Source organism: Nannobrachium achirus, assembly GCF_963921795.1.
Source record: "Nannobrachium achirus genome assembly, chromosome: 17".
Lineage (NCBI taxonomy): Eukaryota > Metazoa > Chordata > Actinopteri > Myctophiformes > Myctophidae > Nannobrachium > Nannobrachium achirus.
Window position 1 is genome coordinate 21799736 of NC_137824.1, and position 24603 is coordinate 21824338.

Consider the following 24603-nt stretch of genomic DNA (forward strand, 5'->3'; position numbering starts at 1 on the left):
TATCAGGCCCTCCAGGGCCTCTCCCCATAAACACCCATTGTAACTTCAAACTCCATTTTAACCATGATAGATTTATTAAAAACAACCATTATTTTTTATGGTGACTCATAATACCCTCCTAATACGTGAGCATTTATTTTTAATAATTCATTGTTGTATTTCATTTTTTCCATTTTTCCAAACACAATTATTAATTGGAGGGCCTGATAACATTTACATCAAATGTCTAAATATTGAATCAAGCTACTTAAAAACTGTTCAGGGTGTTCATAAAAACATGATTACACGATAAAATGACCAAATGTTTTTTTGAAAGTGAAGTATCCCTTTAAATTTAAGACTGCCCCGATGGCCTCGGTTCCTTTAATTCAAGTACTGTTATTTATCACGTCCAATTGAAAGACCAATTATTTTCTCAACAAAAAGTCATGTGTTAACGTGCATAGCATGGACTAAATCCATTTCACACGTTCAGAGTTCAATTAACACTGATACTGCTAGTACTGTTGCTGTGTACAGTAGTTACATTGAATGGCAGGGCCTTGGCAGTGTTATATGTCTTGGTTCCCTGGGCTGTAAATAGCATGTGGACTCTGAGTGGACGTCAGACTGCAGGGAGAATGTTAGGAAACATTCTTTGTTCAGTTCCGTCTGCTTGTTTACTCTAATGTTTCATTTATTACTTCATTTCATACAACAGCTGTGACGATGGCCTCCTTTTTCACCCCACGCTTTTGTCTTTTTTTTCTCTCTCTCTCTCTTCTCTCCGGGTCCCAAGTCAATTTGATTAATTACGATTGTCCTACTTCTCTGCAGGCGTGCCTTATATGAGGGCGTACGTGCACGCACACACACGCACAGACATGCACATAGTGATAATCTTTGTGTTTCAGAGAAGCCAGAAACTGTCAGAATATAAATGTTTGCGTAACACACACACGCTGGGGTATGATGATGGAATCCACATCAACAGCATATTTACAGTAGCTCCAATGTTGACAAGCATTAGGCCACCGACCGTAAGGGCTGCGTTAATCCTTTGCTGCTGACGATGTCAAATGGACGCATGTCCAGGCAACACTTGGCTGAATTCCTCCCATTCTGTTCCTTCTTTTTTTAAGATTAGTTTTTGGGCTTTTATGCCTTTATTGATAGGACATCTTTTTAGTTTATCTCTCACTTTTGCAAGTTGAGCTGCCTTTGCCTCCATTGTTTTGAATGGAGAAGGACCCTGAGCAAGGACACTAAAATATCTCAAAACACAGATCGAACACAAAACATAAAGGATTGTGTTGATCTTGTCCCAAACAACAATACAATAAGATCTGGTTGTCCCAGAGGTGAACTGGCCCTTTAAGTTAATCAAACTCTGTTTCTCTACCTGACTGTGGAGGTAGAAGTGTGTTTGTTTGTTTTGGCTGTGAGCCTAAAGAAGAGTTCTAATGAGTTGACCATCCTGTACTGTCCTGGTGTCTGGAAGAGATGCCACGTGTATCATATACTGTGGTGTTTACACTGTAACATAATGCTATATAGTTAGACCTATTAGTTAACTATTGTGATATAACAATACTGTGGTTTGTAATGGAACATAATCATACCGTATAACACCAAATAGTGTCCCCAAAATCTATTTGGACCCCAGGCGTTTAAAAGATGTGTGGGTTGCTGGTGTGTGCTTGCGTGCGTGCGTGAGCTGTAGCTGTTCAAGCCGTGCTCATACAGACAGACAGACAGACAGACAGACAGACAGACAGACAGACAGACAGAGGGGCGGCATAGCTCAGGGGTAGAGAAACTGGTATTAGAGCACGAAGGGTATAAATCCCCGAAGGGTTCCCAGTTCGAATCCGGGCTCCCCCTGAGTTAATGTCGAAGGGTCCTTGGGCAAGACTCTGAACCCCTAATTGCCTCCGGTGAGTAGGTTGGTGCCTTGCATGGCTTCCTCTGCCACCGGTGTATGAATGTGTGTGTGAATGGGTGAATGTAATGCACAATCTATGTAAAGCGCTTTGGATTAAAAGCGCTATATAAATGCACCATTTACCATTTACCATTTTACAGACAGACAGCTGTAGAAGCGTTGCAGGCAACACTTTAAAACCTTTAAGAAGTAGTCAAAGCAGCAGATCTACAAGCTCATAAGATGTGATGTGTCCAGCGCCCACACCCTAGGTGGGGTTGGCGATAGGGCCTTTCTGTGTGGAGTTTGCATGTTCTCCCCGTGTCTCCTAGGGTTGATACCCTCACAAAAACATGCACGTAATCCTGGTCTCAATAATGCCTCCCCCTGGCCAGCCGGGGCGCCTGATGGAGGGGAAAGGAACTGGTTGGAATAACGTGTTCCTTCCACGCGCTACGTCCAAACTAGGGAAATCTCCACTGTCAGGTGAAAAGAAGCAACTTGGACTCCTCATGCATAGAAGGAAGCATGAGGTCAGTCCGTTGTCTCCCCAGGCGCGGCAGAGGGAGAGCAGAGCCCAGGATTACATAGGCAATTAGCACTGGGTGAAAAAATGGGTTACAAAATTGTGGGATAAAAATTATTAAAAAAAATAAAATAAAAAAAAAGATGTGATGTGTCGCAGGCTTGTAGATCTGTTATTTTCACTAGCTTGGGTCCAGGGAAGACATCATATGACATTAGTATGACATTAACACCTTCTAAGCCTGGCCGTACTCCCTCGGACTTCCTACTGGGTCTCATCAGCCACACGTCTATTCCCGGACTTTTGATATAAATTATAATAATAAAAAAAAAAAACATCGGAAATTCTTCTCTGTGTCTTTTTGGAGCGATCTGAAACGGTTAATATGCTCTGACAGTCATTTTCTGGTGCTGGGTGTGATACTCCTAATATCCAGCAGGCCACGCCGTTGACTCACATTCTGGATGGATGGCTGGCCAGGAGGAGCCTCATCCTCTCCCCAGTGTTGAAAATCAACAAGAAGCTCAAACAAGATGGCTGGTCTTTGTCTCTGTTCGTGGATCGCGGTTTCAATCACGTTCGGGCGCCGCTTCTCTATCGCTCCTTTCCCTGCTTCGCCGCACGTAAACGAATGGAATTGATCTCCCCTCCGCCTCGCCAAAGTAAGATCGCCGACCTCTGCAGGATGAATGTGTACGCTGTGTCGAGCACTCCATTACGTGTTGTTATCATGTGGGCTTTGTTTTTTTAAAACATGTTTGTAAATAAATGGCTTATTTCTTCGGCGCTACCTCTGTTCAGAGGGTTCTGCCGCGGCTTGCAACGTGTTAAAGGACAACTTTGTTTTTTTACAACAAGGGTTAAATATTTTAGATTGTAATTAGAGAAAAGAAAAAGTGAGTGTTAAAATGTTTTCATTTGCTTCGCTCTATTGTTTCATAGCGTTTACCGTGCTAAAATGTGGGGCATGCATACAAGTGGCAAAATGTGTCTTTTTAGACACAATAAGCCAGCAGTTTCTTTATTGTTATTTACAGTAACACGTCTACCCCCCATAAGTCACATCCAACTATGAAAGGTTGCGTTGTATCTTGGTAATGGGCTTATTCTGTGTAAAATGATATATTTAGCCACTTGTACGCATGCCCCCAACCACTGAAATAAGAATCTCTAAAACAATAGAAAGAAGTAAATGAAATGATTTTAACATTCATCTTTTATATTCTTTAATTACAATCTAAAATATGAACCCTTGTTGTAAAGAAATAAAGTTGTCCTTTAACATGACATTAACATCCAGTATGCTGACCGGCTGCTATTCAAATCAATGTAATCACTTTGAAAGTTGAAAATGTATCAATTATGTAACAAACAAACAGACAATAACAGTAATTAAACGAGGTCTTCTATCAGATCTAAGTTGATAAGCAAACCCATCTTTATTCAACAGGGCTGATTCATCCTGTTGACAAGAACATTTTCATCTATTAAATTATGATGATTTAATAACAGTTATTGGTCCTCAAACTCCGAACTGCTGTGATAAAAGAAGACTATAGAGACTGGAAAACAACCACCACTACTATGTACTGAGTAGATTTAACAGACCTACTGCTCATATAAACACTATCTGTACTGAGTAGATTTAACAGACCTACTGCTCATATAAACACTATCTACTGAGTAGATTTAACAGACCTACTGCTCATATAAACACTATCTGTACTGAGTAGATTTAACAGACCTGCTCATATAAGCACTATCTGTACTGAGTAGATGTAACAGACCTACTGCTCATATAAACACTATCTACTGAGTAGATTTAACAGATCTACTGCTCATATAAACACTATCTGTACTGAGTAGATGTAACAGACCTACTGCTCATATAAACACTATCTGTACTGAGTAGATTTAACAGACCTACTGCTCATATAAACACTATCTACTGAGTAGATTTAACAGACCTACTGCTCATATAAACACTATCTACTGAGTAGATCTAACAGACCTACTGCTCATATAAACACTAGCTACTGAGTAGATTTAACAGACCTACTGCTCATATAAACACTATCTACTGAGTAGATTTAACAGACCTACTGCTCATATAACACTATCTACTGAGTAGATTTAACAGACCTACTGCTCATATAAACACTATCTACTGAGTAGATTTAACAGACCTACTGCTCATATAAACACTATCTGTACTGAGTAGATTTAACAGACCTACTGCTCATATAAACACTATCTACTGAGTAGATTTAACAGACCTACTGCTCATATAAACACTATCTGTACTGAGTAGATTTAACAGACCTACTGCTCATATAAACACTATCTGTACTGAGTAGATTTAACAGACCTACTGCTCATATAAACAGAGCTGTTTACACAATGCTGTACTATACTCCCTCCAACTGTATTTATGTTCCCCATTTCCAACTGTTTTTATCACTTTATTACTCCTTTTTTAAAGATTTGTCTTTGGACTTTATGCCTTTATTGATAGGACAGTAGACTGACAGGTCTTTATTGATAGGACAGTAGACTGACAGGCAGGGGCGGCCGCCAGGGGGGGCTAGCGGGGCACTTGCCCAGGGCGCCACTTTGCGAGGGCGTATGAAGAAGAAAAAGAAAAAAAAAAGTAGAGTGACGCCCCTGCAAACATAAGATCAACAGTCCACTCCTTGTCTGTTTAAACCAGACCGAATACAACATCACCCCCTGGTGGTAGTGATAGAGGCTGGCAGCTCCATGCAACTACACTCCGCCCCCCCCCCCCCCCCCCCTCCCCTCCATGTGATGTCATATCCACGCACCAGTATTGAAATTGAAAACAACACAGAAAGCATGGAGTTCTTCACTACTATCGACATGAGTCATGATGACTAGATATTATAATATAGTTGCTTGCCCTGAAACATCACATGGAGAGGATCATTTTGTTCCTGACTTAACACAGACCTCAGGCTATCAGCCAGGATATAGGAACTCTTGTCTCACTGTGCGTGACTGTGAAAGAACCATTTCTCCTGACCAGCCCAAGGTAAGACAGTCAGATCATGCTTTTATAAACCCTATTATATTAAGCCCAAAATGGTTCTGCCGCCGTGTAGAACCGAACCGCTTTTAACTTAAAAAAATGCATAATTTGCCCGCAAATACCCGATTTTTCCGGCCGCGCTTTGCGCGGCCATAGGGCGGCGCTATACTACCTCACCTAGAGCGCAATATAGGCACCAACCGCCACTGCTGACAGGTCTTTATTGATAGGACAGTAGACTGACAGCTCTTTATTGACAGGACAGTAGACTGACAGGTCTTTATTGATAGGACAGTAGACTGACAGCTCTTTATTGATAGGACAGTAGACTGACAGGTCTTTATTGATAGGACAGTAGACTGACAGGTCTTTATTGATAGGACAGTAGACTGACAGCTCTTTATTGATAGGACAGTAGACTGACAGCTCTTTATTGATAGGACAGTAGACTGACAGCTCTTAACATGACTTCATACTTTGATGGCAAAGGATCGTGATGTAGAAATCTCTACTACTGGATGTTAATCAGTCGTTACCTCGTAGTTTACACGCCCGCTGCCTCGGTGTGATCCGGTTATTTGAAGATTTAATCCACTATTTTGAGGTGAGACCATGGAGGCTTAATCATAAGTTGGAGTTGGCTGAGAATGCCATACCTTGCCATATTGTTAGCCTTATAGTTTGAGAAAAGTAACCAATTATAATGGCCCATGCAGTGCTGGCCGGTGCCAAAATAAAAGCTGTTACCAAGCCCCTGGTCTCTTTTAAACGCCCGGGGTCCACATCGATTTTGCATAATAAACGCCCAGGCTACTAATTGGTAATATAAGGTATTGTACTTTTGATTCCAAGGTTGCAGAGTTACTTGTGAATTTGATATGTAACCAGATATGGTGTAACACAGCATCATGTCAGCCTGTATGGTGCATCATGGCCTCTGTTAAAGGAGAAGACCGTTCATAAAGGATTTCTTACTTTTTAGTTGTCTCCCCTGAGATGTTGAATAGTGGTCGAGGTCTTGCTTTTATTTCCCAAAGCATTGTTGTGATTTTCGTCCAAACCAGAAAACCGAGTTCCATCTCACAACAGCGGTTCATGGGCTAAACCAAAATCCGAGTATTTAAACATGTCAAAACAACAAAATAACGCCTCAGGTATCCTTCTTGGACTCACAGCAGTGAACGGATGTCAACAAACTGCACGTGATCGCAGCACTGTTGTGAAACAGCCGTAAAGCGAATGCTGTCTCCAGCATGGAGAATGTTTTTTATTCTACCAGCAGGGGCGTAGTTTTGCAATCTTTTGTTGCTTCTTCCAGCTATGACTGTATCTACTGCACGTTTATGTTGTTGCATATTCATGAGCCATTGGCATTGATTGTTGCAACTTGTCACACTCTAGTGTCTATTCACTCTAGTCTATTCAGCCAAGGCAACAAAGAACAATCCAGCGACAATAACGTGTGAAAAAAGCCTAGTACAAATTTGAACCTGTTTTATATGTTATACTACTGCAGTAGGCCTAACTAAAGTTTTCAAATAAATGTAGTGGAGTAAAAGTAGAATATTTGGATCAGTGTTGTAGTGAGTAGAAGTAAAAGTATTGGAAATACTCAAGTAAAGTACTTTAAAATAGTTACTTTACACCCCTGGTTACTGTAAATCAGAATAAAGGTTATTGATAACAGTCAAGATAAACATCAATGTAGTAGCATAGATAATGGACATTATAGCTTTTCTGGATGAGAAAAAAAGTGGATATGTAGGCCTATTCATAGCTGTTCTTTTATTGACCAAATGTGACAATAATGACAAACATCTGATAAATAGAAAAAGCATACATACTAAATTTCTATCTATCATAAGCTCATTATATCAAATTGAAATAGGCCTATAAGCTAAGACACTATATCAAAAATATATTCACAAGGAATAAAACAAAAGGGTAGAAATACAATTTCTAAAGTCTAAAGGTTCAAATGTGTACTAGGCTTTTCACACGTTATTGTCGCTGGAATGTTCTTTGTTGCCTTGGCTGAATAGACTACTAGAGTGTGACAAGTTGCAACAATCAATGCCAATGGCTCATGAATATGCAACATCATAAACGTGCAGTAGATACAGTCATAGGGGTTTGGAACATTATAGAACTGCAAGAGATCGCTTTTTCCATACATTTAGCTGGTAAAAGCAACAAAAGATTGCAAAACTACGCCCCTGCTGGTAGAATAAAAAACATTCTCCATGCTGGAGACAGCATTCGCTTTACGGCTGTTTCACAACAGTGCTGCGATCACGTGCAGTTTGTTGACATCCGTTCACTGCTGTGAGTCCAAGAAGGATACCTGAGGCCTTATTTTGTTGTTTTGACATGTTTAAATTCTCGGATTTTGGTTTGGCCCATGAACCGCCGTTGTGAGATGGAACTCGGTTTTCTGGTTTGGACGAAAATCACAACAATGCTTTGGGAAATAAAAGCAAGACCTCGACCACTATTCAACATCTCAGGGGAGACAACTAAAAAGTAAGAAATCCTTTATGAACGGTCTTCTCCTTTAAATGGACACCAAATATGGTGTAACAGCACCATGTCTGTTAGATGTACCATCATGGCGACAGCCGTCATGCGACACCATCACACATTGAACTGAAAATGACATCTCTGCTTCATTTAGTCTACTCTCCAAACAGAGGATGTTTTAGATCACTTGATGTAAATGTTTGAGTCGTTATAAAGACGTCGTCACAGAGAGTTCCCAACAAAAAAGTTTGGTTTATGACTGTGGGACAGTTTGGATACACAACGATATGATTGATGATAAACACTGTGGATAAACAACGATACAATTATATCTATTTTGGCGCCAACCCCCCCCCCCCCCCCCAATCTCAAAATATGTTGTTCCAGGGACCCCCAGAAGCAAAGATTTCCAGTAAAAAAAAAATGTTTGCTTTAAAAATAGATGTATTTATTCAAAGACATTTCCAAGACATTTTCAAGACATTTTCCAAAATAGAAGATCTACAGCAGGGGTTTTCAAAGTGGGTGACGGGGCACCCTGGGGTGCCGTGACGGCAGTCCAGGGGTGCCGCGAGATCATTTGATAATATTTGGAATTTAATTGGACACTTATATATTTAGTATCATTTTAAACTTGAAGTACAAAGTTATTTTCAGTCAGTTCTAACCAAAATGGCTGTTGTCTCAACGTTTTCCTCACAACATAATCACTAAAATATCGTCACTGTCGGGCAGAAACCTTGTATCTCCAAGTTTCAAATGTGTACGTCTTTTGCCCTGCTTCATCATACAAGACTGTCGCACAAAACTAGTGAAAACAGACGATCTACAAGCACAAAATGCCTTGCGATGCGAGGCGTTGTGTGCTTGTAAATCTGCTATTTTCACTAGTACATTTTATAGATGATAAATACAAAACGAACGGTTTTGGACATACAAGGTTTCCACCCGACAACGACGATATGCTAAAAATATAAGGTGCTGGGTGTGAAAATTACCTCTGATTAAAAATATATTCATGGGGTGCCCTGAGACAAAAAAAATTGGGAACCCCTGGTCTCCAGAGTATGTGTAAAGCGGTCCTGTAGCCTCCGGCTGGTCGCTAGCTGCAGATAGCATCTGGTTTCACTATGACGGATCGGGAGCAGATTTACGGCCTTGCGGATCCTGAAGAAACCATTTGAAAACAAGCCCAGGGCTGTAAATATGACACTGTGTGATGTTTATGTATAATATATATGATGTGTTACTTTCCTGTACTCACAGGAGGAGGTTGAAGATGTTACCAAAATGTGCATCACATCGCAGCGAGCACGGAGTTCACCCAGCAATTAGGAAACTATTTGAACCCGTTGTCCCTAAGCTGTGTGTGTGTGTGTGTGTGTGTGTGTGTGTGTGTGTGTGTGTGTGTGTGTGTGTGTGTGTGTGTGTGTGTGTGCGTGTGTGCGTGCGTGCGTGCGTGCGTGCGTGCGTGTGCGTGTGTGCGTGCAAAATAAATATAAATAATTAATAATTGAAAACAGTAATTGAAAAAATGCACATTAGAAGGACGACATCAGTCATCAGAATCAAGAACGTGTTTTCAATTAGTTTAACATGGTTAAAATGGCATTTAAAAATGAATATCAAATATCTGAACAATACTGAATCCAGCAACTGTAAGAACTGTCTGGGGTGAAATGCCAAAGCCTGATTAGACGTTAAAATGACCGCAAATATGTTTGAACGTGAAATATTCCTTTAAGGACACTAAGCACAGGTTGAAACAGTGAAATATCCTTTTAAGGACATTAAGCACAGGTTGAAACGTGTCTGTTTTCTTCTTAAAGATCCTCTGAGGGTCTTCTCTCCTAGGGGTGAGATCCAGTAACATTCTTATTAGTGTGTTTTGTAAGGCCTGAAGTTTAATCTTTAGTGACATTGAGATGCTATGTACCATGATGTATTAATTAAAGGGTTCCAACAGTGCACTCCTAGTGTAATACCCGGAATTCGAACCCGGGTCTCCCGCGTGTAAGTCTAACCACTGGACCAAAGAGATATCCCTATGGACTGAGGGAGATACCAGACAATGGAGGCCTTCAGGCTGAGGCAGTGAGACACTCTGCTACTACAGCCTGTTGATGAACCAGAAGATCCTGCACAGAAATCATGTTCTTTCATTGACTTTCATGATCACTTTGGTTTTAGTTTTATTTTAATCTGCAGCCCAAATAAGTATCATTGACTTTGTTGATTAGTGTGTCGCCATGTTGGTGTTAATTAGACCCACATACTGTAGTGTGTTGCCATGTTGGTGTTAATTAGACCCACATACTGTAGCATGGACTGTGTTCTAACCTACCTGACCTTAGTGTGGGCCTGGGGGAAATGGCTGTTTACTGACTGTAATTACGTACGACACACACCGAAAAAATATTTCGAGCGAGAGAAATGCACGGATTAACAATATAACCAATCGCTCCAGTTTGGAGCAGTGGTCGGCTAGGACAAATGAACAAGATTGCCTGTTATGAAAAAAAATAAAAAATAAATAAACTCCTGGACCACTTTTTGGGAAGTTAATAACTTCTAAAGTTAAGATGACCTTCTAGACCAGAATTCTGCTTTAATATTCTCTGCTCCGTTTATGAATTGAACGCACATTGAACGCACAGCACCACAATACAATGAGCCTATATACAGTATGTCTTACTGCACTTCTGTGATGTTTACATCTGTTTGACTAGAATAACAACACATTCAACGGCTCAATCATCGATCATACATCAGACTGTAATAACAACGTATTGAATGGATCAATCAAACCGATCATACATCAGCTTTTATAAGCCTGGTCTTCAGAAAATCCTTTAAGTCAGAACAGCCTGACGACCCTGAAGCTGTAGCATGAGTCAGCAGAAAGCTGTGTGTGTGTGTGTGTGTGTGTGTGTGTGTGTGTGTGTGGGGGGGGGGGGGGGCTCATGGGACACATTTGCACCAAATGTTAGGATTTTCTTCTCTTTTTTTCCCTCTCATGTCACAGAGTTCTAATGTTAGGATGTGCGTGTTTTGCCAGAACCCACAACTCACAAAGAGCTGTCCCCGTTGCATAAGCATGAAGTTTACCTTCAGTAAGGAAAGTAACTAAAGTAGTTGTACTCTAAGTACAGTACAGCAGTGTTTCTCAACCTTTTTTCTGCATGGGCACACTTTTCATGTCCCAAGAATCCATGGTCACACCAACATAATACGGGGGTGTAAATATCCTCACTGTCGGGAAGAAACCTTGTATCTCCAAGTTTCAAATGTGTACGTTTATTCGCAAAGTAAAGCCCTGCTTTCATCATACAAGGCTGTCGCACAACAGTAGTGAAAATAGCAGATCTACAAGCACACAACGCCTCGCACCGCGAGGCATTGTATGCTTGTAGATCGGCTACAAGTTTAAATCATTTTTGGAGCGGTGAAAGCGCTCCCAATGAACCGGTATGTCCGTGGGTATGTGGGTGGGTGGCTGGCTGGGTGGCTGGCTGGCCATGTCCGTAGCCTGGCAATACCTTGAGTGGCCACACACAAAACACTAGTTAAAGGAGGGGCGCTGTTTTGTGCAGGCCAGGCACACTCACCACTCACTCACAGGCACAGTTTACACTCACTCACTCACTCACTCACTCACATAGGGTACAGCTGCTCAAATTCACCGCTCCACTTCGAACCGAGGTTTGATTTTTAAAATGATGATCGGCTACAAGTTTAAATCATTTTTAAAATGATGAATACAATACTGGCTTTCAAGCAGTTTCAAGGGGCACACATGACCCTTCTGTGGAGGTTTCTTTTTTTAATCACTGCTTCAGTAGTTCCTGTTTTCAGTACTTTTACTTCTACTCCACTACATCTCAGAGGCAAATACTGTACTTTTCCTCCACTACAATTATATGACAACTTTAGTTACTTTATAGATTTGTATTTATTATTATTACAAAAAACATTCAGTCCTATACTGACTGTATAAAGTATTTCGGCCAATTGAAAATAGCTTTTTTATACTTGAGCTTGTGAAATGGGACTTTCTGCTCAGCGCCGTCAGTGAGTACTTTTTTACTTTATTTTAACCCTGCAAGACCCAGCGTTGCTTTTTGGCAACATTTTTTAAATCATTTTTTTTTAAATGTTATAATTAGTTTTCCTGTTCTTTTTTCACATTAACATCACCATTAAATCCTATTGTTTAGTATTACAATGCCGATATTTGCATATAAATACCACCCACAGAGGCTGACATTCACACTGAAATTCCAGCGTCTGGACGAACAAAATCTCACTTTTTAACTGAAGCTATTCCTCACTAAAACAGAAGTAAAATGCCTGTAATATTTTTTTTCGTGATGTCTAGAACATGTACATGTGTTATTATTGTGAAAAATATCCCCAAAATGCAAATTAGAGCATGAATTATGATTTATGGCTATAAAACCTTACAAAAACATTATTATTTTTTAGCATTACATTTTCCTGTGATTAGGACTGCTACAACACCATCTGATTTTTTTTTTGGATTTTTTTTGGCCAGTAGAAATTCATTCGGGGCTTGCAGGGATAAGTAACTGCCATTTGAAATTTGCCCATCTACAGTATAAGCTCTCAATACGTGTAGCAGTAATCATTTACTAATAATTAGTGAAATGGGACATTCTGCACAATGCACTTTTGCTTTTTGTTACTTTTTTGATGCCAGTACTTTAGTATTTTTACTCAAAGTAACACACTGTAATACCAGGTGTTTTACGTATTTCCACGTTGTGGTTTTTTCTACTCAAGTAAAAACAGTCTCAGCATGTGTTGGAGACCTGCCTGAGAAGCTGCTGTGTGAACCAACCTGCCAGATCCACACATCATCCAACAGGTTGTGTAACGGACGGCTCAGTGGAGACAGATGGACAGAGGCTCAGAGACATTTAGGCTCAGTGGAGGAGGAGGTTCAGAGACATTTAGGCTCAGTGGAGGAGGCGGCTCAGAGACATTAGGCTCAGAGGAGGAGGTTTGACATTTAGGCTCAGAGGAGGAGGTTCAGAGACATTTAGGCTCAGAGGAGGAGGTTCAGAGACATTTAGGCTCAGAGGAGGAGGTTCAGAGACATTTAGGCTCAGAGGAGGAGGTTCAGAGACATTTAGGCTCAGAGGAGGAGGTTCAGAGACATTTAGGCTCAGAGGAGGAGGTTCAGAGACATTTAGGCTCAGGGAGGAGGAGGTTCAGAGACATTTAGGCTCAGGGAGGAGGAGGCTCAGAGACATTTATGCTCAGGGAGGAGGAGGTTCAGAGACATTTAGGCTCAGAGGAGGAGGTTCAGAGACATTTAGGCTCAGAGGAGGAGGTTCAGAGACATTTAGGCTCAGAGACATTTAGGCTCAGAGGAGGAGGTTCAGAGACATTAGGCTCAGAGGAGGAGGTTCAGAGACATTTAGGCTCAGGGAGGAGGAGGCTCAGAGGAGGAGGTTCAGAGACATTAGGCTCAGAGGAGGAGGTTCAGAGACATTAGGCTCAGAGGAGGAGGTTCAGAGACATTAGGCTCAGAGGAGTAGGTTCAGAGACATTAGGCTCAGAGGAGTAGGTTCAGAGATATTTCACACTGAAAATAAACACTAAACAGCACTGTTTGCCAAACAGTGGGTCGAGACTCGAGACCCATAATGTGGGAGTCTGGAAGTGTTGAGTGGAGAACGTCTGCTCCACCACATCTCACACAGAGGGGCCTTTTCCACCGGCAAAGAACCGGTTCTGGTTCTTTCTACCGCCTATGGGATGAACCAGAGGTTCTTTCTCCCGCCTATGGGATGAACCAGAGGTGAGCTTTTCCACCGAGAACCGAGTTGGTTCTGAACTGTAAAAGTTGGTTCCGAACGGGAACCACAAAATCCTTGGTTCCTCTGGTTCAATCATGGTTCAATCTGGTGGAAACGCAGGCCGGTTCACAAGAATCAACAAAGGTTCCAAGAATGTTGAACCGGCACTGGTTCTGGAACCAAGGTTCTTTTGGTGGAAAAGGCCCCATAGATTATTACGATGAAACATGTATTAACAACTCATTGTATATACTGTTTGAAAATATCCCACCTATAAGCTCACAATGCTTGTTGCATGTTTATTGGCAGTTAAAAAAGAGGAAAATCACAACAATGGTTGATGGTAAAGAAGGCACTCACGCATTACCTGGAGCTGTTCACCACATGGTCTCATACGACCTCTAGTGGTGGCACTGACATGTTGCACCAGAGGAGCAGCAACTACTGTACTATACACAGCACAAGACTTTGCTTGCATTATTATGGGAACAATTTAATGTTTAGATGCTGCCTGCATAGATAACATGATGAGCTTAGAGGCCAGCTTGTAGAGTTGGAGTGAGATGGTCACTATTGTTTTACACCTGTAAACCTGTGATGTGACAATAAACATAGTTCTGATAATTCTGGTTCTGAAATTTCTATATCACAAAGCAGGATTTGAAGGCTAATTGTGACAAAAGGTTGAATCTGGGTTAGGGTTGAGTCCAGGTAGCTCGGTCGGTAGAGCTCTCACCTTTGGACCACAAGGTCAAGGGTTCGATCCTGGTCACCGCCAACTCAGCGTATCCACAACTTTCCAACATCCCATCATGCATTGCGCAGAAGTTGCATGGAGCTTCCGGCGCTGCAGCCGAGTGTGATCTACAAGCTCACAATGGCTGCATCTGTGACGGGGACGTGAGCTTGTATGTCTGCTGTTAACCGGAAGTGTGGTGCAAAAAATTCTCCAGTAAATTCCCGCGGAAAGAGGTGGATATTGCATCGCTTGGGTGCAGCAAGTCGTGCATTAAGTAAGCCTACTGGGAGCCTGATGGTAGGTGAGGTGTGGCGCTCCACCTCAGTAATCCATCTCCCAGGGGTCAGGTGCACTAACGGGGACAGAATCCTGCGTGTCACTGTACAGGAGGTTGACGGTACTTTAACACGTTCACTGACAAACCAAGATCTACGTCATGTCCGTGTTTTCATCGATTCGCTGAAAACACGCTCTCCCACATCCCTGAGTGATCACAGGACTACAGATCCCAGAATACAACCCAAAATCTATTTATCTCAGATTGTGTTTTTGGTCAAAACTTTTTTTGGTACGGACCCTATCTAAAGAACAGATCATTTTTCTTTTCTGGGTGGAAGAAAATGTGGCCAGGATGTAATCCTGGTCACATATTGCCTTCCTGTTGCTGGCGAAAATAAGGTAAAAACAATGGACGACTCCCGGCTCCGCCCCCTCCAAAAGCTGCCTCCGCCACTATCACAGCGCGCCGCTATTGGCTTCATTCACTTCAATGGGAAATACGGCGGATTGTACACACATTTTACACATTAAATACTAATTCAGTGTTGGACCCAGAGCTTCGAAATCTCTTCCTGGTCCGTCGGCAGGGCAAGGCATGCATTGGAGGAAGGTGTAGTAGCTTACACGGCTAATGGAACAAAACTATGGAACAAAACCGCAGAGGAATATTTGGGAAATAAAGGAATGAGGAAGCCCCTGTCTGTTGGACCACAGATCGCCGTTTTTTATATAAAAAAGCCGATTTAAATATGAATACACTGTGTTGGCTAAAAGGCCATTGACCCATGACTACAACACCTTATTTGTTATGTAAAATAGCTACTGATCAAGTAGCCTAATGATGAATGAACAACGCGAAGTGTATTTTTTCTGACATGCAACAGGGGATGCGTGCAGGTGCGTCACAAGAGGGGGAAGAGGGACTGAGTTACTAAGGCCCAAGGTGGAAGGGCCTTAATTATTTTATACTTTAGCTATCGAAAAATAGCAGATTATATAAACTCGAGAGTGCCGTGCTGCGAGCTTGTATATATCTGCTATTTTTGAAATCCCCAGATGAAGAACATTCATGTGGGCCCGCAGTGAATCCTTGTACCCAGGGCCCAGAATTTGTGCGACGACACCCTTGGCTGTATTTGCGACTCGCTGCTGCTAAAACTTTTCGGAATCGAGACGTTTTAACGCCAGAGATATCATTTATAAGCAATCGACATGATAAGAAACATGTAGGCCTAGCCTACATTTGAAGCAGTTTATTCTGGTTGTTGTGAAATAAGAGAAATAGACAGAGTAGGATACTGTCTACCTCGTTCGTCGCTATAGGCTGTTTAAACACCATCATCACAGATCAAATAAATACATTAACACGCCGTTTAGGCGTCAAATTCACTGGTAGTTATATTTATTAGTTGTCTTTCTTACCTTATGTAGGCCTACACAACTGTCCAGTCCAGCGATAAGTTGCTTTATATCAGATGAAGTAGCCTATTCCTTGGTGCTTCTTCATATAAACACATACAATGTTTGTGTTGGTATAAATGAGTAGCCTACACATATTTTCTCAGTTCATATGACTTGATGAAAGTAACTCATATTCCGCCCAGGTCAATAACACTAATCATTATAATGGCATGAATCGATCTAAACAAATAAAGTCTGTGCTGATAATGATGATGGTAGTATGCTTATGGCTTATGTTAGGCAGGCCACTTAATAGATATATAGATAGATAGATATCTTTATTATCCCAAGGGGGATAATCAGTAGCTATTTAACATAACAAATAAGGTGTTGATGTTATAGTCATGAGCCATTTAGCCAATACAGTGTATTCATATTTAAATCTTTCCGAGTCAGTGTAAAACGGCTCTGAATCCAGCAGAGAACTTATGTATTCTCTGCTGCTTTGTTTTAATAATAGGCCTACATATTTTTCTAATCTCATGCCAGGTCTTGTTGACGGATTTGGAAGAGATTTCGACGCTCTGGGTCCAAAACGCGACATGCAGTGTGTCTGTGTGTGACATTCTCCTCCATCGTGCTGACAGTGTTGTTGAATGACTGAGTGAGGGCTGTCGGACTTCAAAGCAGTAACGTAGAGGGAAAGGTGGGGGCGGAGCTACCGGGAGTCATGTATTGTGGCAGCGGGTGGGTGAATGAATTAATAACTAGCAGTGATTTTGTGTATCTGTACAGTTTTACATCAAGCTTAGATGTTCAGAGAGCATTGGGTCAATATCACATAAAATCAATATCATGCTTTCACTTGCATCAGTTCCTTTGTTCCTCACTGTATCGATGACAAAGGTTGCCTTTTCACGTCTCAGCTGCTTCTCTTGGGCCGTCTCCCGCTCAGCCTCAGTTAGCATCCCCTCCTGGAAAAGTTTGTCCACAACACATGTGAGATTGGGAGCTGAAATGCTTTCGATGAAGCTGCTCCTCACAGAAAATAGTCTGTCTTTCACTTCTTGACTCGGTGCAAGCTTAACTTGTCGTCCTCTATAATCAGGAGCTGAACGGCTTATAGAGAGTTCCTGTTCAAGGTACAAGGTGTCATTTTCTCCAAAAGGCATTTCCTGCGAGTGGGAAAAGGGTTTTAGAAGCAGCGTTACATCCATAAACCTGCCTAGTGCCTACCAGTGACATCATTGGTAGGTTTGCTCATTTCAGACAAGATTACATTGATATCTTTGTTGTTTTCTGTTATTTATTTGAGAACAATGCCGTCTATTATAGCATGTTTTCAGGAAGAGAAAGCCTGTGGGAAAACAAACCTGTGGTGTAACATTTCTTCTTGAATCAGATCCAGAATCAGAACGCATTATTAGTCCGCGTGTCACATCTAGATAAATAGATATGGGGAGGGAGAAGGGATATAGATGACATGTAGAATAACTCTGAGAACCATCAGCGTATCCAAAGGCTGTTTATAGAAAGGTTAATAAATGTAAACTTACCACGTTGTTTCTGGAATGATCTTCTAATACACAGCAGAATCAGCAGCCCAAAATCAACACCAAAACCAATAACCTCACCAATAACAAGACTAGCAAAAACATCACCACCACCAACACTACGACAACTCAGACCAACATGAACACCACTAAATAAACTAGAGAAAACAACCAAGAAACGACCATAACCTATATGAAAACATGAAAAATAAAAAATACCCCCCCCCAAAAAAAAAGGACTAAAAAAACAAAAAACAGGCAAAGAATAAACACCACAAAAAACACCAGCAGCAACACCAACAACAACACTAACAATAACGGAAAGATCCATTTTAGAAATGCCCTGATTCTCTTTATAAATATCAAAAAAGGCATAAACAACAGTCCCAACAATCCCACCAGCAGAACCAGCTGCAGTCAACCATGAACGATCATCAATACCACGAGGCAAAACATCATGACCACCAACACCAACAACCAACGCATAAACAACAGCATGACCAACCAAACTACCCAAAAAAACACTACCACAATACAAAACACCATCAACCCCAACATAACGACCAGACATGACCAACATACCAACAAAACCAGTAGCAAATGTAGCAAAACAAACAGCATGAAAACAATTAGAAGAAAACGAAAGTAAAGGCACTGTAATTAATAACGACCCAAAACAGTTAACTAAACAACAAAGGCCGACTATGAAAGGCCCACGTTGAAAGACATAAATATCAAGATAATTACATAAAACAGAAACTTTATCACGGACACCACCAACACTAAAACAATACAACATAACGGTAGAAAAAACACCACCAACAACAACATGAACAACACCAATAGCAAAACCAACAATATGAGTGAATGAATTCAATCCTCCACATCTAGAATCATGTGAATGATTTCCTGGTTTTATTAGACCAAGTCCAATAGATCCACAGCTGGAATGACAAGAAGAAATATCTTTGTTGTTGGTTTTGTTCATTAAATGAATTTGTGTGATGAAGGTTGGAGTGTAAATGATACTCACTGTGTGTGAGGCTGACAGGTTGTAAAAGTACCATCAGAATAGGTGTCACCAGTACAGTCGTCACACTCTGTATCTGTGGAGGATGTTCCTGTAGGAGAACAACAAGAGAACATGTCCAGTAGGCTACATATTCCTTGTCATAATTATTTTGCAAGGGATCATAGGACAGTAAAGCTGGTTGCACACTCCTGCATTGTTTCGTTGCTAAATGTGTTTTTCAGGGAAAGGAGAGAGAGAGCAAGGGCCCCAGTTGTCCAAAAATAAATGCGAAACAGGCGACAGTGTGCAAACGAGATTGCCATAACGCGAGGTTGATTTCTTTATTTACGTGCTCCGAAATTCGCTACTATATTCGTCCGAAAAAACGCAGCAGTGTGCAACAACCTTAATAGTTCAGTTTAATGTAAAGTTGAACATGATTTATCGCTCTATTCTCCTGTCAACCTTAATTCAACTTAATGTTGAATCACGTCATTCAAGACGGGAAAATCGCGCTCTTTCGAACAACCGTCATTTTGACCATGGAGCGTCAGGAGGGTTAGCGACTCACCCCACGGAGGTTAGGTTGAGGGCAGGGGCATAGTTCCGCCGATTTAAAATGACTCCAATACGGAACTAAAACTTCCTATGATTGGCCGCTAGTTGTGCTGTTCCCCCCCCAACCACCCCAACCACCCACCCGGCCGATCGCAAAAATCAACTTTATTTCTGTCACAGTCAGTCCATGTACATGTTTCTGTTGTCATTTTCTCAATAACAAAATAGTGAGGGACGTTCTTCAGGATCTACTGAAAGCATTCCTGTTTCATGATAAATAGTGAGGGACGTTCTTCAGGATCTACTGAAAGCATTCCTGTTTCATGATACATTGTGATGTTAAAGATCAATATGAGTAGAATAACCTTTTCGAACAACATATTGACCAGGCTTGCAGTGTGTCTGTGCTTTTAAACATCCATCGTCTGTTGGGTGACAGTGAATATGCATTGTCACGTAGTGGTAAATTGCACACACTGCATCAGATGTTGCTGTGCATGGACTCTTCTCTGTCAGACTAGAACCTGTGGATTACATTGAGTTCATTAGATGTTAGTGTACATGGACTCTTCTCTGTGGATTACATTGAGTTCATTAGATGTTAGTGTACATGGACTCTTCTCTGTGGATTACATTGAGTTCATTAGATGTTAGTGTACATGGACTCTTCTCTGTGGATTACATTGAGTTCATTAGATGTTAGTGTACATGGACTCTTCTCTGTCAGACCAGGAACTGTGGGTTACAATGGCTGTCTTGTCTTTACATGGGCAGCATTATCCAGAATGACTGCTCATTCAGAATAAAAATGCTCATGTAAATACCTCAGACTGGAATCGAATATTCCATTCCATTCCAAATTAACTTTCATTTGGGTTAAACAATAGTACTTTCATTACTTTCCAAAACAAAGGTGGCAGCGTTCTAAATGTACCTGTATGACAGTGGTTGCATGTTTCACACTGTAGTTCTAAATGTACCTCCATGACAGTGGTTGCATGTTTCACACTGTAGTTCTAAATGTACCTCCGTACAGTGGTTGCATGTTTCACACTGTAGTTCTAAATGTACCTGTATGACAGTGGTTGCATGTTTCACACTGTAGTTCTAAATGTACCTCCGTACAGTGGTTGCATGTTTCACACTGTAGTTCTAAATGTACCTCCATGACAGTGGTTGCATGTTTCACACTGTAGTTCTAAATGTACCTGTATGACAGTGGTTGCATGTTTCACACTGTAGTTCTAAATGTACCTGTATGACAGTGGTTGCATGTTTCACACTGTAGTTCTCCATTCTGCAGAGGCTGGAAGCTTCCTTCAGGACATGGTCCACAGGAAGTTGCTGTGAACTCTGTGCAGTGTTCAGTCACATGACTTCCTGTTGGACACACCATCACATTGGAATTGATTTGGTTTGTGTTTCCTTAACACCTGGTAGTTCTAAATCTAAACCATATTTGTATAGGAAATAACTTTTTTTTTCTTGTTTTAAATTAAATTATAGGAGCTGAAACTAAAAGTTTGCTTTGAACGACTATTACTCTGTGATGGTGGCTGAGGTATTGCTGCGTGCAGATAGTATACTAGCAGCAGCCCTACTGAAGCCAACATGACACAATGCGTCTATGCGAAGATGCATTGCACACTCACTTGTAAACCTGTTATGCGAAGTAGCCATTTGGGGTTACCATTTACTTGGCTCATGAATCGAGGGGTCTCAGGGGGACATCCGTGCATGCACGTGAAAACATTCGCGGTCACACACCATGGGTACCACGGTCCCATCCTCTTTTACAGTACACTTTAAGACATAAGACATAATAAGACAGAATAAAGCCATAATAAGAAATAATGTGTTGGTAATTAGAGCTAATATATTTTATTAGACAGAAACAAAGACAGAATAGTAGAAAGAGCGAATACATTCTCTGGCACCGTCACCTGCCGCGGAACTGCAGCGGCAGACACTGCCGCACGACCGCTAGTTCGACCAGCAGTCGCACTGCATCGCCGACGATAGGACCAGCAGTCCCGCCAGTAGGACCGGCGGCCGCCGCACGGACCGGCAGGTCCCGTAGCGGTAAACTGCCCGTCCGTGCGGTGGTGGCTGCCGCGGCAGTTACCAGCGATGCCGGTGCCAGATAATGTATTCGCTTTCTGCTATTCTGTCTCAGCCACCACCGCACGGACGGGCAATTTACCGCTACGGGACCTGCCGGTCCGTGCGGCGGCCGCCGGTCCTACTGGCGGGACTGCTGGTCCACTGGTGCAGTGCGACTGCTGGTCGAACTAGCGGTCGTGCGGCAGTGTCTGTCGCTGCAGTTCCGCGGCAGGTGACGGTGCCAGAGAATGTATTCGCTCTTTCTACTATTCTGTCTTTGTTTCTGTCTAATAAAATATATTAGCTCTAATTACCAACACATTATTTCTTATTATGGCTTTATTCTGTCTTATTATGTCTTATTATGTCTTAAAGTGTACTGTAAAAGAGGATGGGGCCGGTACCACTGGGTGTCACTATTTCCACCCTGCTAGCTGCAGAGCAATTACCACACCACTGATTACAATGAAAATGTTACCGGACGTTACACTTTATTCTATTACTTTGGTAATCACTATCATAAATAATATATCTGTTCAGTTGCTAGTTTAAGTCTTCTTGCAATAATTATGATGAGTTTAAATATGGTCTGCTCAATTTAAAAAATTATGATAAATTAATAGTGTTTCTAGGGCTCTACCGAGTGAGGACCCGCCCCTTCGCTGCCTTTCCAGCCAATAGCATCTGTTTGCGGTTGCTTTTCAGGGACCAGAAGTTCCAAGATGGAGGATTTGAATTCACAGAAAATGGGTCTTTAGAAACCTATGGGTAATGTCACTGCTAACTTAAACCTATGGGTGATGTTACGATACCTTAAACCTATGGGTGATGTTACGATACCTTAAACCTATGGGTGACGTTACGATACCTTAAACCTATGGGTGATGTTACGATACCTTAAACCTATGGGTGATGTTACGATACCTTAAACCTATGGGTGATGTTACGATACCTTAAACCTATGGGTGATGTTACGATACCTTAAACCTACGGGTGATGTTACGATACCTTAAACCTATGGTTGATGTCACAGCTAACTTAAACCTATGGTTGATGTCACCGCTACCTTTGTCAATATTCTTGAGCGGCGCTGCAGCTCCAGTACGTGGCTTTGTGTGTATGTCCATGCAAAATGGACAGGACATCACATACTTAATCTACTAGTAATCGTATGTCCCCTTTTCTGATTGGACAATATAATGATGAGACATCATGTGGGTCTATCATCATCACCATCATCATCAGCAGCAGCAGCGCTCATTTCACACTTACTATAAACAAAATATAAGGACACTGAGACGATTAAAAGATGCAGTTCTTACCAGGGCCACACAGGGGGCAGCATCTCCCCTCTACAGCATACTCTGAAGTGGAACATGTGACCTCACATCCAACATCCATGTGCATCATGAACATCTGTTCAACAATGAAACATGATTATCATCATTACTGATGTTTTTAATACTGTGTGTGTGTGTGTGTGTGTGTGTGTGTGTGTGTGTGTGTGTGTGTGTGTGTGTGTGTGTGTGTGTGTGTGTGTACAGTGGGTGTGTGTGGGGCAGCTAATAGTTTTACCAAATGAAAGACAAATAAACAGGTTATCACATCCATCTTGAAGAGGTCTCTGTCCACAGCAAAGCTGGATGTCTGGAAGAAAATAATAAGAACAAACATCACAGAGGGTTCCCGAAGGTTCCCAGTTCGATCCCAGGCTCCCCCAGAGTTAATGTGGAAGAGTCCTTGACCATTGATTGATTGATTGATTGAAGACTTTATTAGAAGTTTGCATAGAAAAAGGTACAGTTTCATGACGGTACAGTTCACTGGTACAAGGTCAACTAAAAGCAGATCCTAGGAAAGCACTTGGCTTATTTACATAGGAAGCCATTGAAGTATCTCATATAACATTGAATGACAGACGGATAGAACACAGTACTATGCAGTAGATATAGTAAAATAAAAATGAAATAAAAATGAAATAAACAGTGCAAAAAAAAAAAGTGGGTAAATACAGAGAAGGGTCAGGGGAGGCTGGGCTAGGTTTGTTATTGCCAGTTGCCAACGGCTGCTGCCTGTAAGTGGTTTTTCAGGGCGATTTTAAGGCCTTCGGTAGGGCGTTCCACATTTTGGTTGTAGGCCTATAGCAGAAGAGCGAGTTTGATCCTTTGTTTGAGTTAACTTTGGGTTGAAAGTGATCTGTGGCGATGCCTCTGGTCTTGTCATTGTGGACGTCCTTAAAGGAGGAGGAGCAGGAATCTTTCTTTATCTAAATAATGAAGCATATCTCTCAAAGATCCCCTAAGGATGTCCAAATACATTTAAAATAAATAAATACACAAAAGACATAGGCACATTGAAGTTATAATCAGTGTCTCCCTCTACTTCCCTCTGCTTCCCTCGACTTCGGGACCACGCCTCTTCCGTGACGTTCCGTTCGTCACAGCATAGACAGTGCCTCGGCTCGTTTCAGTCAGTGAGACAGACAGACAGGCAGGCAGGCAGACAGACAGACAGACAGACAGACAGACAGACAGACAGTCACCCCCCTCCCCTCTGCCTGTTTCTGCAGGACCCTGCAGTCTGCACTGAGAGAGTGAACGATTAGTAAAATAATTGTTTAATGATTGTGTGTACTTTAGCTTACTTCAGTAGTAGCAGAGACACATTGCAGACAGTTTGATTGCGTGACTGTTTGTGCTCGCGGCTCGCCGCACGCCCGGACATGTCCGCATCACCGCATCATTGCGACCGGCAGGTCGCACTTACTTCAAAACCTCCACCAGCTGTCTGTCTGTCTGTCCGTCAATCAGTCACACATCACACATCACACGTCACACTTTTGCCCTGCTCATATCTCCGCAACCGTTGCCCCGATCCATGCCAAATATTGCACACACACTCAATTCTCACATGGCCCTCTTCTAGCGCCACCATGAGGCCGATTCTTGCAAAACACATTTTTGGACACTGCTCCTACAATTTTTTGCCCTAAAATCACGCAAATCGGTACACAGTATGTCTACACTCATCTCATCAACATGGATCTGTCCCATTTAGCGCCACCTTCAGGCCGATTTTTTCAAACACATTTTTGGACACTGCTCCTACAGATTTTGCCCTAAAATCACGCAAATC

The 24603-nt window shown here is 41.8% G+C and overlaps 1 long non-coding RNA gene across 1 annotated transcript; it reads right to left on the minus strand.

Moving 5' to 3' along the window:
• Positions 1-20635: 20635 nt before the first annotated feature.
• On the minus strand, positions 20636-23077 carry LOC308301543. The gene is made up of 3 exons (XR_013962894.1): positions 23044-23077; positions 22791-22884; positions 20636-20745 (listed from the first exon to the last, which is right to left on the minus strand). It is a non-coding gene; the product is annotated as an uncharacterized lncRNA (long non-coding RNA).
• Positions 23078-24603: the final 1526 nt, after the last annotated feature.